Here is a 16,635-nt window from a genome sequence, read left to right on the forward strand (position 1 = left end):
TCAACCGGAATTTGAACATTTCTGTCACCATCCCAATGTCCATTTTGCCAATGGCTGTTCCAGGGTGTTAACCACCAGGAAGGCGCCTACCCAAGATATCCCTCCAACAGAGCGCCCGGCACAGCACACTCTTGCTGAAGGCAGGTCCCCTGGAAGGGGGTCTTTCCCTGCAGGGAATCATAACTGAAAGCCCAGTGCTCTGCTCCAGCATTCAGAGAACCAGCAGGCTGTGAGCCAAGCAGAGGAAACTCACACGCTCAGAGATCTTTCCCCTGTCCACAAGAGTACCTCTTGCTATATCCTAAGTGTTCTCATCAGGTCACGGGTGTTCCCCTTACTCACATACCTGAGTATGTGTAAGCTGCCACACAGAAGCCCCATTCCAGATGGAAGACTCGATCTCTCTCATAGACACCGTCTCACACTGGCATCCCACACCTCGGGCAGCAAGAAGTAAACCAAGAGAACCCAGGGAGGTGCTTTCAAAGGCTAGGATTTTCCCAGGCCTCAATGAGGGGGAAGGGAGATACCTTGAGAGGGCAGCCAGTCCCAGAGCTGGGCCAGAACAAGTCCTAGGAGCGGAAACTAAAGAGCTGGTAAAGGGCCAGACTGAAGGAGTCTGACCTTTCTGGTCAAGGCAACGGGAACCATAGGATCTGCATAGTTGCAACATGGTCAAAGTGGAGCAGGTCGGGGGCTGGGGATGTGGCTCAAGCGGTAGCGCGCTCGCCTGGCATGCGTGTGGTCCGGGTTCGATCCTCAGCACCACGTACAAACAAAGATGTTGTGTCCACCGAAAACTAAAAAATAAATATTAAAAAAAAAAAAAAAAAAAGGTTCTCTCTCTCTCTCTCAAAAAAATATTTATTTAAAAAAAAAAAAAAGTGGAGCAGGTCACCAGAGGCAACGGTCCGGGCAATCCCCCCTGCAACAACTGCTATGCAATACTGATAGCCACAGGAGGTTTACTGAGCACTTGAAATGTGACAAGTGTGACTGAAGAACTGAATTTCTAATTTTATTCAAAGTTAATTTTAAAAGCCACACGCAGTTGGTGGCTACCGACTGCACAGCAGGTTCTAGTGGGTGCTGCTGGACTGGACAAAGGCTGCAAGGCCATCACCTACCTTGCTGGCAGTGTGCAGTCCTACCACTGAGGGTGGGAGGGGTGAGCCAGGGTCACTCTCCTGCGGCAGCATGGCTGGGCCCAAGAATCAGAGCGCTGGAGCCATGCCTCAGGTGTGCTGGTCTTGGCCCAGCCCCGGTGTCAATCCTTTCATCCTCGGGGCCTGAGTGAGCTGTGACTCATGAGGGCACTCTCAAGATTCCATGTTAGCTCACAGTGGGGCTGTGAGGGCCTGCCCAGGACGTCCCCACACCCTCCATTGTGATGACCCCGCAGAGCACAGACAAGCTGGTGTAGCCATCCAGATACACTGGGGGCAGCTCCAGTCCTCCCAGGTGGACCAGCTGTCAGGATGTCATGGAACATGCTGCCAGCCCTCTGTGCAGGAGGCCTGAGGCTTAACCAACATCTGGGTGGGAGAACCTGCTCAGCGAAGCCTTCTCTAGCCAAAATGGAAAACCAGAGTCTGATACCAAAGGCGAGTACCAGGTAAGAAAAGCTAGAAGCTCCAAATCCTTTCTGGACATGGACTCTTCTTCCTCCAGTCCAGTTAGAAATTAAACTAACTTCTGGTCTGGAAAACTTGGTAATAAGAAAAGCCACACAAGGATGGACAGCCATCGCCTGTCTCTGCTGATCACGCCTCTTCCTCTTGAGTGACAGGGGAAAGAGCATCAGCACCTCCTGCCAAGGTCTTCCCAATTGCTTCATTGGTGATACGGGTGTGGTTTTAGAAAACTCTGAAGACCATGTCCTGTTCACCCTGCCCCTCATTTCAGGCTCTTAGCAACCATCTGACTTTACAAGTGAATTCTATCAGGCCTCTGAGGCTGGTGACAAAATAGACACAGGAATGTCCTCTTGGGTACACAAGTTCCAGCCCATAACCACAGAGGGCTGGAACCAAAAGTACAAGCAGGGATCTGACGGCAAGAGAAAGCCAATGAAGATGGCATGTGCCTTCAGGGGAAATCAGAAAAGATGGTACAAAGGCCCCTTCACGCCACTACCTCCAGTGGTCAGAGATAAGACCATGATTTCCAAGCAGCAGACTACAATACCAACCCAGAAGTCAAATAAAGGCTTAAGAGGGCAATTTCTATTCAACAAATATTTATTGGCACCTAAAGGGTACCAAGCACATGACACAGAAATGAGTAAGACGAGGCGCTGACCTTAAGGCATTTTCAATCTTTTACAGTCTCTTGGGAGCAAAAACAATCACCTCTTCTCCACCTGGTTATGCCACCTTCTACCATAGACCAACTCAAAGTTTGGTCCAAGAGACAGCTGAGTGTGCTGTCAGCACAGGGGAACCAACAAACTATTTATCTAGACTAGGATGTTCTATGGTCCTGGGGTGGGGGATGAGAAGACAGTAGCCTATGTAGCATTATGTAGCATTATGGGCACCCAAGGGCTTGGATTGCCCCATTCCATAGGCAGACTTTCATTCAATACCCATTTTAACTACCTGGTTCCCAAATCCAGGCCTCAAAGTAAAGTGAGCTCTTCTGCTGACCTAGTAGAAGGGAACTACCAGCCCAGTTGTCTTTGCCTACTTTCCACTGACCTCCTGTGTTCAGCCACTCACACTCTCGTGCATGCCTTCAGAGGTACCTGTCCTTCTGCATGCATTAGCTGGCTTGTTACTGGTCACAAACCTCTGTGCATACTCTGAAGAATGCACTCCACCAAGACAAGGAAGTAAACCAAGAGGGGAGGTTGCATCAGATCCAAGAAGGAACACAAAAGAAAGGAAGAGGAAATTCCCAGGAAGAAGGGGAATCAGAGCCAGGGGAAAAGGATACTTCCCAAGAGCAACATAGAACTGTTCAGCAGAACTGGGGTGTTAACACAATGAGAACAGCTTTCCACTAGTGGCACAGGTTCCACGGCATTGTCAGGGGCTCAGAGGAGAGTCAAGGAACTGACTGGAGAGATAAAGAGTAAGCAAAAGTAAGGGAATTAACTAGAAGAGGAGGAAGGAGGGACAAGAAAACAAAATTGGCAATGAACTACACAGTCATAAGCGATGTTTATATTATAATATATACCCAGAATAGTAACTTGACCAATGATTGTGCTACCTCTATACTGAGAGAAAAAGGAAAGAAAAAAAGTGTAGGAATCAGCTAAGTTCTTACTTCTCACATTAGAAAAATCAATTTTTTTTTAAAGTATACTATTTAGAAACAGAGGTAAGTAGCCCAAAGAACTGAAAGCAGCTATTACTGGAAGAGCACAGGAGGTAGGCCTAATTTCTTTTGTTGTTGCTGCTGCTGCTGCAGTGCTAGGACTTGAACAGGGCTAGGCAAGCACTCCACCACTGAGCTACATCCCTAGCAAAGGAGTATCCTTTCCATAGTCAAAAAGTTGTATCTTTCTACACGCAACACTGCGATTGAAAATGCACTCTAAAGCTATAAACAAGTAGCAATGGATTCCTGTTAACCACAATAGTACACTCTAGTGTCAACTCATTTATATATACAAACTTATGATGTTTTCTTTTTCCATGATAACTGATGCCAATTTTACTTTAGATACCCTCAAATTGCCCACAGACATAACAATAATAATCCAAAAGAGAATATGCCTACTGATGGACCTTTTCAGAACTAAGGCAACAGTCTCCCCACCCCACTGAGGCTAGTCAGCACCAGGTGGCAGGTTCCTCCTTGGGATTGGTCACTTAAGAAAGATTTTAATACCCATTGTAAGGGTTCTATGAGTGACATAAAGAAAGGTTGGAGGGAGGGGTAGGGACTCAAATTTCAGGAAAGATACTACAGAGAGATTCAGAACCTAATGTATGTAATACACCTGCAGCCTCTGGCAGCTGGTGAGAAAGAATGGGGCGCTAAGGCACCCCTTGGACATGTAATGTAGTAAATTAAGTACACAGTCCTGTGTGTAGCAGGGTAACGGCAAGGTTGAGAAATGTCCTCTCAGTCCTTTTCTGTGCACCCTGGTTTAGATGAGAAAGGGAGGGTGTTTAGGAGGGAAGAATGTCAGGGGAGAATGCAGAGGGAATCAAGGGAATATCTCTTGGAAGCAGTGGCACTAGAGCTAGAATAGTGAGGAGCCATGCCAGCACCTGGGGAAAGGAGAGAGGGAGGGAGGGGCAGAAAGTTCCAGGCAGGTGAACATGTGCCAAAGTCCTAAGGCAGGAACAAGCGTAGCTGACTGGAGACGGCAAGATGGGGTCTGAGCTCTGCTGCTGCCAGAGAACAGGTTCCTGGCACCCCCTGCAGAAACAGTGCTGAAGATAAGAGCTCACAAGCACCCAGAGGAACTGGGGTCACAGACTTCCTCCTGAGGGGGAACTCCCGGACCCAAAGGGCTTTCATTCTTAATTCATAAATACAAGTTGCTTTCAGAATTTATCCCAGAGAGAGGGATGTAGCTCAGTGGTAGACAATTGCCTAGCATGTATGATCCCAAGCACCACAAAAAAAAAAAAGGAAATCTATTCCAGAAACAAGATGCCCTTGGCTGGGACCATGACAGGTATTCTGTGTGAAAAACAGAGGCTCACTTTTTACTTGGAGTTCTCAGAAAATGTGTGGCTGGGAAGTCCTGCAGCCATACTGCACATTAGCTTAGGGAACCACTGAAACCCTACCCTCAGCCCCCACTCATCAAATCAGTCGGTTCCAGTAAGGTGCCCTAACCCCCAGGGGCGGGTGAACACACACACAGCACAGCATGAGCTCTTGCCACTTCTTTGAATCAGACTTTACAAAAACAACCTTGCTCTCCAGCCAACATAAACCATAGGCAACTGAGGGCCTTATATGGCACTAAGCTTTCTTAATCAGAAACAGATAGATGGGCTAGAATTGGCAGAAGGAGGGAAGGGGAGGACACACGGACACACGGACGGACACACACACAAATACGTAGAGGGAGAAAGGGAGAGGGGGGAGAGAGGGAGGGAGGGGAAAGAGACAGAGAAGAAGGGTGGAGAATAGCATGGGGAACAAACTTGTTTGTCAAACAGTTTTTCATCCCTCTTCAGCCTTAGCAGTTTCCCAGCAAAGAGTTCCTACTGGGAGCCATGGTTTTGCCTTCTCCTATGTATGTTAGTTTAAGCCAGGAGACACCAGTAATCAGACTGCCAACCAAGCCACAGTTTTAAGAGTGTTTTGTCCACTTAGTCGCTGGCCCTTAGGTTGAACACTTCAGATGAAACAGGGTTACCAGGTTTCCTGAGAAACCAGCAACTGGAGCAAAAAGGGGTCCTCGCTCCCCAGGACAGAGGTCCTGACCCCTAGTTCCCCAGCTCACTGGATGGCCTCAGTCACATGCCTGCCTGGCCCAGGAGGAAGCACTGGGCCTCTGCCACAGACCCAGAATAGAAAAGGCAGCCCCAGAGGCCTCTTAAGCAGCCAACCCATCCACAAAGGCCATGGCAGCTTCTAGGGTGGCTTATTCTCTCCCTCTCCTGATTAGGCAGCCGCAGCAGCAGGACCTGTCTTGGACACTGCAACCACAAGCACTTGGCTCTCCTAAAGGATGCCACCTGCTAAAAATAGCACCAGCACATGCTTGGCCGAGTGGGCCACACCAAAGTCAAAGGACAAAGCAGCGAGATTATCCTCAGCCCTGCCTTTCCTCCTACAGACAGCTCCAGGCACATATACAAGTGCTGTTCTCTCCAAGGAAGCTCAAGAAGTGGAAGTCACTATTTTGTCAGAGGGGCAAAGAAGAATCACAGAAGATGCAGCCGCCTTCACAAGGGTTGCTGTCCCTGGTACTCACAAAGGCACACCCAGGTCAAGGGCAGAGAGAAGGGGTGGGGGCTGGGACAGAACTTGCTGCCTCCTCCAACCAGGACTGGGATACTCCTGGGTGACAGCCTGTTGAGGGCCAGGGGATGGTCTCATGACCTCCATGTGAGGTCTGACAGGCGTGTTATTATTAGCTAAAGAATGAGTGTCTTCAAGGTTGTCTTTTCAACCCGCTCAGTCTTGGAGGAGTTCTTATCCCATTTTACAGGAAACCAAAGTTCATGATCTTTAATTCTTATCTTTCCAAAGTCTTATTTTGCCATGCACTTTTTTTTTTAAAGAGAGAGAGAGAAAGAGATAGAATTTTATTTTAATATTTTTTAAGTTTTCGGCGGACACATCTTTGTATGTGGTGCTGAGGATCGAATCCGGGCCGCATGCATGCCAGGCGAGCGTGCTACCGCTTGAGCCACATCCCCAGCCCCTTGCCATACACTTTTGAAATGGGCAAGTAATGTCTATAATAAAAAAGCCTCAGACTAGGTAGCTGTGCCTTAAGGTCTGAGAAACTGCCTTGGATTTTCTGCCGTGAGGCTTAAACAACTCAAACTCAGTTTGTGAGATAAATTATTTCAATCCTTTAAAAACCCATTTTTACTTTCTGGGTGAGTGATAATGGAGCAGTAAATAAGAAACAGCCTTTGAGCATGGGGTAAAAGGAGAAGGGAAAGAGGGAGAGAGGGCAGATAGCGTGGGGAAGGAGAGACTATCTTGACATAGGTCAAAAGCTAGCCTAGGCCTGCAGAGTGGTGCACACCACCTACTGGGGAGGCTGAGGCAGGAGAATCATAAGTTAGAGGCCAGCCTGGGCCAAAACAAACAAAACAAAAAATAACCAGCCCAGCCCTCCCTGTATCCTGGGATCAGCTTGCCCTCCTCAGGGACTCACTCCTCATTTACAAACTTGAGATGCCTAACCTCATAGAGTTGAGAATATAAAAACAGCACTGTTCAAAAAAGAAAGAAAAAGATTCCATCCTAGCCAGTTATGGTGGCACACAACTGTAGTCCCAGATACTCAGGAGGTGGAGGCAGGATTGCTTGAGCCCAGGAGTTCAATAGCCAAAGCAACCTTGAATCAAAATTAATAAAAATAACCTTCCTAAAGTGCCACAGGTGTCTGTTATGCATCTGTTGCATCTGGCTCCAGGAAAAAAAAAAAAAAGATCTCACGCTATATGTCAAAGGCCAGTCTAGCAAGGTTCAAACAAAGCACACCCAAGGCTGGATCAGGAGGGCACCTGAAAAAAGGCCCCCCCTAACTCCCCCAACCGCCCCGCCTCCATGCTTCAGGATCAGCACTCTCTCCAATGGCCCACTTTCTCCAATGTCTTCTGTAAATACAGAAAAACATTCCATAACATTTAGATGAACTGAAGGGAACAGAATAAAAATCCAACCTGGTTTAGCTGAGGGCCTATACTAGGGTCCTATAGGAAGTCATCAGGTTAACTAGCAGATCTGATGACATCTCCCTTTCAGAGACCAGGGAATTAAGAACAAAAGGACCTTTATGATAATAAACAGGCTCTTGAAGCAACACAGAGCTCTAAGGACCTGTCCCTTCTGCTTCATGTGCATGTCCCTAGCCCCTTACTAAGCTCCTCTCTCAAACTGTTTCATAAATGATCACTCCTCTCCTAAGTACTTAGTACCAGAAGTTGCTTATCATGGATAGAAATAAAGTTGATGGGTTTATGGACTATGGAAGCCTAAACCCAAACACATGATGATTTAGAGATTTATAAGTTGAAGCAATTTGTTTTGTTGTTTTAATTTTGAAGTACTGACAACTAAATCCAGAATACTCTACTGCTAAGTTACATGTCCAGTCATTTACTTTTTGAGACAAGGTTCAAGACTGGCCTGGAACTTGCAATTCTCCTGCCTCAATCTTCCCAGTTGCTGGGATTATAGTGTGCACTACCATGCCTGGCTAGCAATTAAGCTTTTAAAATTGTTTTTAAAAAGAACATACTAGACCAGTGCTGTCAGAAAGAACCATGATGTTGAAAATGTTCTTGACCCCAGCTGTCCAGGACAGCAGCCCTCAGGCACCCTATTCAACTCCAAGGTTCCTAGGGGCATAACCTAAATACCATTAATGTTCACCAATCCTCCTTTACCAGGTGAGGACACTGACACCCCAGAGGGCCGAGAGGCCTGCCTAGACTCACAGCCAAGGTTCAGCACTCAGAACTACACTAAGCCCAAGGTTCTTGCCACTAAGCTCAGAGGTAAGATAAGCCTCACTGGCTCCAAGCTCTGCATACCTTAACTTCCAGAACTCACCTGGGTGCCCTGCTTTGTTCCCAAGTACAAATGGGCCTTAGTGACACATGGCTAGATGAACATGACCAGCCAGTATTACAGGACGGGGAACAGAATGTTTACTACCTACACCTGTAAACTTAACAAACCAAGCTGCAGACATGTCCAGATTGCAAAGACCTGGACAGAATAACTCTGCTAGCATTTAGGAATAGAAAAAGAAAGTTAAGGAAAAGGACACTTTGAAAGCTACTTATTACTGGAAAGCCAGTCCTCAAACTGCTGATGATGATGTGCATAACTTTACTACAAAAATCTGCTTAGAAAGCAGCAGAAACATCAGGGAAAAAAAAAAAAAAAACAAGGAATTAAGAATATTCTTTGGTTCTTTTCACAAAAGCCCTCCAGAGGACCTGGTTCAAACCCACACTTGTTTCTCTACCCCTCACTGAAACAATCTAGAATGGCCTCCGGTTTCAATGATGCTCAGAGGTATGAGGATTAAAAGGAAGGTGAAAGAAGAGGCAGCCCCTAAATCTCAGTTTCCACATCCCCAAGAGCTACTTCTCCAGCCAGACTCTGTCCTGCTCCAAACATGTTCAGTGACAGTACTTTCCACTGCCCAAGTTTAAAATTAGGTATCAGGTTCACTCAGTGGAGTGCTACAAATGCACATGGGTACTTGATGTTAAATGTGCAAGTGAAACCTGGGTGAAGTAGATACACCAGGAAGGGAGAGAGGAGAAACAGAGCTTGCCCTAGGAAGCAAGGTTTAGGATTAATAGGTGCCCCACTATGGAGATGAACAATTCCAAAGAGTATATGATTTCAGTGGACCAAGAGGCCCAGAGAACTCAGCACCTCCCCCTTAGTACAGGAAATTTCCTCAGAATAACAAACCAAAGGCATTAACTCTCAGCTGACACAACTGTCTGGCTTCCCCACAACGGGAAGAGACCAAGCGGCAGAGAGGTCAGTCATCCTAAACACCCCAGGAAGAAGTAGCGGGGAACCAGCTCTCCAGGCACTCTGGCTGCCACTCTTCAAAGCCCTAAAATGCCCACCCAATCATGACATGTTGAACTAGGAGGCTAGCCAGCAAACTGGGGAAACCAATTTGTCTCCCTCAGCACTTTAACCAAATTTCTAGGTCAGAGGCTAGGAGGAAAGGGGTGATTTTAATAAAATTCAAATCAAGTGATTCAAGTGAAATTTAACTCAGTCTCGGATTCCTAGGAATGAGAGAACAATGTTTAAGCACCTATCAGGTACCAGGCACAGTCCAAAGTCTCACAAATATGAAATCCATCTCTCTTTAGAATGGGAAAGGAACACTGTGAAGGTTAGAACTACCTTCCCTCACAAACTATGGCTATGACCAATCTAGGTCCAAAGCCCAAGAATAATCTGGGTTACCAGGCAGCAGGACAAACTGCCCTAAAATATTGATGCTCAGCAACCTTACACTGGAGATATATCAACTTCAGCACCTGAGCAGGCTACTTGAAAGAGATACTTAACCTCCACTGTCACCCTGCACTGGCCAAGTGAATGTAAATGCATTTCCAAGAAACAGCTGGGAGACAAGAGAGACACCCCTGCAGGGGACTCCACCAACACACAAATCGACTAGACCTGTCTCACTCAAAGGCTTGCATCAGTTATCCGCCTTGGTTCAGTTTTCTGCACAGAACACGAATGATAATGGAGCCTATTTAAGCCAGAAACCACCAAGGCTTTAGTGATTCGCATACCTGAAGAATACAGACCTCTAATGTATGTTCATTTTTCACAAGGCTACACACAAATTATTATCCATGACACAAAACTAGAAGTGAAACAAGATTCAACACAAGTAAAAAATCTCCCAAAATAACTTCACTTGTTCCCAGTGCTCAAAAGAATCTTCAATAATCAGCAGGTGAACTCTTGAATGTCAAGAACAGAGGAATCAAATGATCACATCATGATGCCTTTTTCATTTCAAAGATGCTCTATACCTTTAAGAACAGAGTGGCTGAGTGCTAAGAGTTCAAGCTTTGCTTTCCACATAAAGGGTTAACAGGGGGTACTAATTTGGGAAGGACTTAGTGGTTACATGAACATGTAAGGTTATTAGTTACCAGAACTAATAGCTTTTCGTGAACAGTGTTCCTAATCAGCAATTGAGACATGGAGAAGGTGGAGGGGAGATAGGAAGCAAACCATCTAACAGAGGTGGCTGCACCAGGTCCAGCGGCCCAGATTCACTGCAAAAGATAATTTAAATTTCGAGTAGCCTGCACTTCAGTAGGGGAAATACAGGCAGTTTAACCTCACTAATTGCCCTGCACACACACCTTACCCTACCCAGCTTGAGAGGCTTCCACTCACACCTGGAGCGAAGTCCACCGGGTTTGTGTTAACCATAGCCCAGGGGCAGGAAGGCGCCTGCCACCCTGCTGCATCTCCTCGGGAGAGGAGGGGCAAGTCCCTCAATGCTCAGGGCTTCCCATGGGTCCAGGGTCCCGTCTGTACAGTACACCATCACCGCACTCTTCCTCTCTTATACCTCCCTACTTCCTAGCAAGGGAAATGGTTAAGAACTATAACCTACGGCACAAAATAGTTGAACACTTAGAAATCCCATCCCTGAGGTGTCCAGCCTCATGGTCTAAGCACATTTTAACCCATACCTCAGTGCATGTGTGGACCTTGCAGATCGCGAACCTGAGTTAGGGGGGAGCACGTGACTACTGGCGTCCCAGAGGAGTGAAGTCAGCGAGCCTACTGGGCTGGACGGCTTCCACCTCTCCGGACCGCTTAAGGGGGTTGCAAATGCTAACTCTCTTAGAGACATCCAAGCCCTTGTCCTCTGGATCCTCACTCGGTTCTAAGCGTCCCTCCGCTCCAAACACGGTTCCGGGCACAGCAGTCGCCCAGCCCATCCTCCCAGCTCGGTGCGCCGAGCCCTCTTCACTGGTTCACAATGCTAAACTCCAGGGGTTGGGCTACCTGCTGGGGTTTGCCACCGCCATCAAGCCAAAGAGGCCGAGAAGTTGGGTTACGCTCCGGAAGTGAACAATTTAACTCCTATCCCCCCCAACCGGAGAACGGCTCCCTGCGGGATTTGGAGGACCTCCTCGCCCTTCTGAGCACTTGGTCCTGCCCACAGTCTGCCCCGCCGCCGCCTCTCCGGGCTCAAACTGGGTACACACGACCTTTGAAAAGTAAACGCGAGTGGGGCTGGGCGACCTTGGGTGGGACGCTCAGGCGGTGAACGCGCTCCGGCAGTTAAGGCGCAGAAGGGGCGCCCCGGGTGTCGCGTCCCCGCCCCCGCCCCGAGGGCGGTGACGCGCGTGGGGGGAACCGCACGGCTCAGAGCGCCGCCTCCATCCACGCACACGCGACCTGTCAGCAGGAGCCTTCGGGCAGACAACCCCGCGGGGGAGGACCATTGGGCGCGCTGGCTACGGAGGCAAGACGGGCCTGCTTGACAGCAGACTAGCGTGAGCCCTCTGCACACGCTCGGGATCCGGATCTTCTGCCTCCCACTACCTGGAGCGCGCGTCGCGCCCCGCACCTGCACCCCAGGCGCCCCAACAACACGACGGCGCCCTCCCAGGGCCCAGGCAGGGGATGAGCGGGCCAGGCGACCCCCCAGTGCCCCTAACTTACCAGCTTCTCTGCGACCGTCGGGGTGTGGAGCCCTGGCGCCGCCGCCACCCCCCCCCCCAGCCCCCGCCTGGCCCCACGGCCCAGCCCCGCAGCTCTGTGCTCGGGGCCGCTCCCCCACGTGCTCGCCCAGGCCAGTGGAACACAGAGATATTAAATACTGAGGACGCGCAGCGACGTGCCCGCGGCGCGACGCAAAGCCCCGCCCCTCGCCCTCGTGCCCCCGCGCCCCCGCTTCACCCGCTCACCTGCGCGTGCGCGCGCCGGCCGCTCCCGCCCGTAACTCGCGCGCCTCTTCCAGCTGCGCCAGAGGGGGCGCGGTCTGGAGTGCTCAGCTAACATCCCGCTGCCGCCGGGAGCCAGCCTTCCCAGTGCTCTCGCGAGAGGAGCTGTAATCTCGATGGGCCGGGAGAGCGGCCTGGCTGGAATGTCGAGATCCCAGAAAACTCTGGATTCTCTGCCCCACGATCCCCGCGCCTGTTGCCCCGCTTCGGCCTTGGGAGATTACAAGGGGTCAGATTGGCTGTCTTCTCCCTGGGGACCGAGAGTCCTATGGAAGAGGCGGAGAAGCTAGTGATGGGCAGCACCCCCACACACACCCACTTGCATCGGGGCTTTAGCTTCCCGGTAACTAATGTAACGTAGTAATGCATAATTCGGTGGTCATTAATAATTACTCAGTAAGTGTGCACTCGTGGTACCCGGTGCCACGCGAGTGCAACTTTTTGGCCCATTTTCGCAACTTGGTGATATCGAAGTGAAATACTTTCCTCCAAATGGGTTCGGGTTTTGGAATGATTCCCGCGAAGTGACGGTCACCGTGAGTCACTCCCTCCTCCAGGAACTTGGAAAAAGAAATTCCCTCCAGACAATTGGCAGGGTGGGGTTTGCGGCTCTCCAGCCCTGCTCCGATCCTTAAGACGTAGGGACTTTGAGCATTTGTTTGGACAAAATAAAAGATCTCATGCTAAGAACGTTGCCATTGCTTGGGGAAATAATCTTTATTAGCGATCAAGTGCAAATTCAAATGACAATGAGATAAGTTTGCCTGTTGAGTTTAAATTCATGCATATGTGAATCCCAAGTGCATGGTGGGATGGGTGCCGTGAGGGAAACAAGAGGAAGCTGACAAAAAGAGAAATAACAAGGCTTCTTTTAGTTCCTGCAGTAAGGAAAGGCCCAAGGTGAAATTCAAACACATCTACTGGGACAGAAGCTGCCAGCCTTGGAAGTTGAATCTATGCATAAGGGGTGGGGGAATACTGTGCAGAGGCACAACAGGGAAAAGCAAGAAATAGTTTCTAGTGAACTGGAAGATAAGGTGGGGGGTGGGGGGAGGAAACGATAGGACAAAGGTCAAGGTTGAGGGAGGGGTTGTTTCTTGGTTGTGGGTTTGTTTGTTGGGGGTGTTACTGTTTTTTAGGGGTGGGGGAGATTAGACCATCTTATAACCCACAGTCAAGCTTGGATTTTATTCTACTCAGCCCCAAAGCCAGTCATAATTTCACCTCTGGGCCTTTGCTCTTCAATCCTTTCCACCTGAAATCTTAACTGCAGAGGTTATCCCATCGTCTCTTACTCAAGGAACTGGGGGTGTGGTTTAGTGGCAAAGATTTTGCCTGGCATTCCTGAAATCATGGGTTCAATCTTCAACACACCACAAAAAATCATAAATCATCTCTTTCTCAAGTATCAGCTCTATAAAAAATAAAATTGTAAACAATAAACACACAATTCCTCTTCCCTTGCCCCTTCCTTTTTTTTTTTTAAATAGGCTTTACCAACATCTACTATCTACATTTATGTAGGAGGCAGGGATTATTGAGGTCCTGGCACCTAGGGGCTGCTCAGTAAAAATATGTTTAGTGAATGAATATGAAGCTACTAACGAAGGTTGAGAGTGACACAATATTAGTTCGGTTTTAAAGATAGAGCTGTATCTGCTATAAGAAGAATGGATGAGAGAGACACCAGGATAGAAACAGAGAACAGGCAGGAGGCTAGAGCAAGTGGGTCAGGTGGGCAATGAGGCTGGTCTGAACTAAGAGCCTAGAGCTAAGTGGCCCTGGTGATGAAGAGTCTGTTTTATTCTCAAGATGTATTTTAAGAGTAGAGTAACAAGATCACTGGTGTTGCAGTTAAGGAGAGGGGAACAATGAGTGACGATTCCTCTGGCTCCAGTTACTATATGAACTGAGAAGGGAGAAGATGGGAGCAGAGAAACATTTGTTTCATTTTGGACTTATTTAGTTTGTGCTGTTTTTATGACATTCAAGTGCAAATTGCAGTTAAGTTGGATATGCAAGGCTGTAGCTCAGAGGAATAGTCTGAATGGGAAATACAAATATGTATCAAAAATCATGTAAAAAGGGGTATTTTAAAGATAGGTAATGCTTAGTGGTAGTGGAAGTAGGAAAGGGAAGAAACTGAGAAAAGGATATTCAAGGAATTAAGCCCTGGGAACACTGGCAGAAAAGAACAGGCAGAGGGAGGAAGTTAAAAAAGGGAGACAATGTTATGAATATGGTTATGAGAAAAACAGGTTGAATGAGATCAATATGTCAATCAAAGCCAATGTATGAGGACATGGGCAAGGCCTGCCAAGAAAAAGGGTGAGGGAAGAAAGGAGTGGGTTAACTGGATTCTGAGGGAAAATGCAAGCTACAAGTCAAAGCAGAAACAAGACCAAGATAGTGGCCACAAGGTCAAGGCAGTGTAGAGGGCAGAAAGACAGTCTATAAAATTAGAGGAAAGAAAATGAAGGTGACAATGTAAGGTGATCCTAAGAACTTGACCAAGAGGAAAAGATTACGTGGTTAGCCTTCAACTTTAACCTCAGCTCAAGATAGGCAAGGTCTGTTTAAGGCAAGATATTTTTTTTGTGTGGGGGTAGGTGCTGGGGATGGAACCCAGGGTCTCTTGCATGCCAGGTAAGTACTCTATCACTGAGCCCCGAGGCAGGAATTTTAGGATGCATTAAACAGCTTCAAGGAGGTCCATGAACCCTCCTGAAGTTGTTCACATGGTATTTTAAGTATCATATGACATTTTTCTGCAGAGATTATTATGGATAGCTTCTCTCAGATTCTCTGATTCTGACCTTAAAAAAAGAAGAAACCTGTGAAGAGAACAAAACACTTTATCCAAAAAGGGAATGTGCTGATCAGAGGGAGGAGGTTTAAAAAAAAAAAAAAAATGGAAGCATTAAAGGAGATATTGAAAGAGGAGGAGGAGGAAGAGACAGAGCCCAAGGGGCCTGTGTGCCTCTCTGATATGTCAAAATGGTCAATTAAGAACCTGATGCTATTATTCATTTAATGTTTGTGTCTTGAGCCCTTCAGTCTGACTCTACACCCACCAAGCAGCCTTCTGATGATTCTGAGAGAGGCTGTAATTGGAATTACAAAGGCACTAGTACACCGGTGACTTTTTTGTCATTGTAAATTATATAAAGTGTCCTTTCATTTTCTACATCTGGTACATCTTGCAAATGTTTTTAGTGTGAGTCAGCTTGCAGTTCTGGGACTAGAACATGGGAAATTCTCTGAACCTGTTGTAAACTGAATGAGAGTTTGATGCAGGACCATGGGGAAAATTCTCCAAGGTGGACATCCCCTTATAAGGCTGTTTACAGAGTCAGCAGTTTCCTTTTCTTTATTTTTTTCTTTTCTAAACAGTCCCTCCAACTTCAGGATTGTGTATTTGAGAAATGTCCTACTTTTTCTATTGGATGAATCTACAAAGGAACTTTTGAAATGCTAGTATATATGAACTGTCTCCTATATGGCTATACACTAAAGGAGTCCCTCCCACTCACACCCCTCCACTCCACTCCTAATTCCCTTATTAAAATGAAGAAGCAGTTGGGCATAGTGGCACACACCTATTATCCCAGATATTTAGGTTGCTGATGGAGGAGGATCACAAGTTCGAGGCCAGCTTCAGCAATTTAGTGAGTCTTTGTCTCGAAATAAAAAAAGATCTGGGGATGAACTTCAGTGGTAGAGCCCATCCTGGGTTCAATTCCCAGTACTGGGTGGGGGTGGGGTAAGGATACATTTGGTGAGGCCCGAGGTCCCTGTGTGTGCAGGGGAGAATAAATGAGCTGCTACTAGGAAAGTCAATGGGAAGAGTTGGGGGAGGGAGGTGGATAACAACATTAATGTCACTTAAGTAACTAATATTCAGTGAGCACTTAAGGCCCAGCACTATGCAAAGTACTTACCTTAATCCTCTACCAACCTCAAAAAGTCTTACTATAATGTATTCCTGTCTCATAATCCTTAGTCACACAGCAACAAAGACAAGATATTTACCAGAGCAAACAAACTCAGAACCCATGGATTAACCAGATCACTTTACTGTGGCTTAAGGCAGACTGGGAGATTCAGGAAGTTGGGTTTTTTTTAAATTTCATTTTATTTGGGGAGTGGGGTACCAGGGATTGAACCCAGGGGCACTTCACCACTGAGCAACATCCCCAGCCCATTTTTTTGTTTGTTTGTTTTTGAGACAGGGTCTTGCTAAGTTTCTGAGGCTGGCTTTGAACTTGTGATCCTCCTGCTTCAGCCTCTTTAGCTGCTGGGATTATAGGTATGCACTACTATACCCAGCTAGGAAGTAGTTTTCTATACAAAAATATGTCTGCTATGGGGAAAATGGTGTTCCCTAAAACAGATATGCTGAAGTCCTAACCCTTTTTCCCTCAGAATGTGTCCTTATGTAGATGCAGGGCTATCACAGATGTTGAGGCATGATGGAGTGGAATGAACCTCTAGTTCAATATAA

General features: G+C 47.5%; 1 protein-coding gene across 2 annotated transcripts in view; it reads right to left on the minus strand.

Annotated features, from left to right (window-relative positions):
- Nucleotides 1-11,946, minus strand: part of Akap1 (A-kinase anchoring protein 1) — a 30,695-nt gene extending 18,749 nt beyond the window's left edge. Inside the window, exon 1 of one of the 2 annotated variants that reach the window (XM_027950349.3) lies at nucleotides 11,851-11,946. The gene's annotated coding sequence lies outside the window, so the exon portion shown is untranslated. Of the gene's footprint in view, nucleotides 1-10,868; nucleotides 11,140-11,850 lie in introns of those variants that run through there. The other variant, XM_071603757.1, reaches the window with a different exon arrangement.
- Nucleotides 11,947-16,635: the final 4,689 nt, after the last annotated feature.

This window comes from Marmota flaviventris, chromosome 17, assembly GCF_047511675.1.
Source record: "Marmota flaviventris isolate mMarFla1 chromosome 17, mMarFla1.hap1, whole genome shotgun sequence".
Classification (NCBI taxonomy): Eukaryota; Metazoa; Chordata; class Mammalia; order Rodentia; family Sciuridae; genus Marmota; species Marmota flaviventris.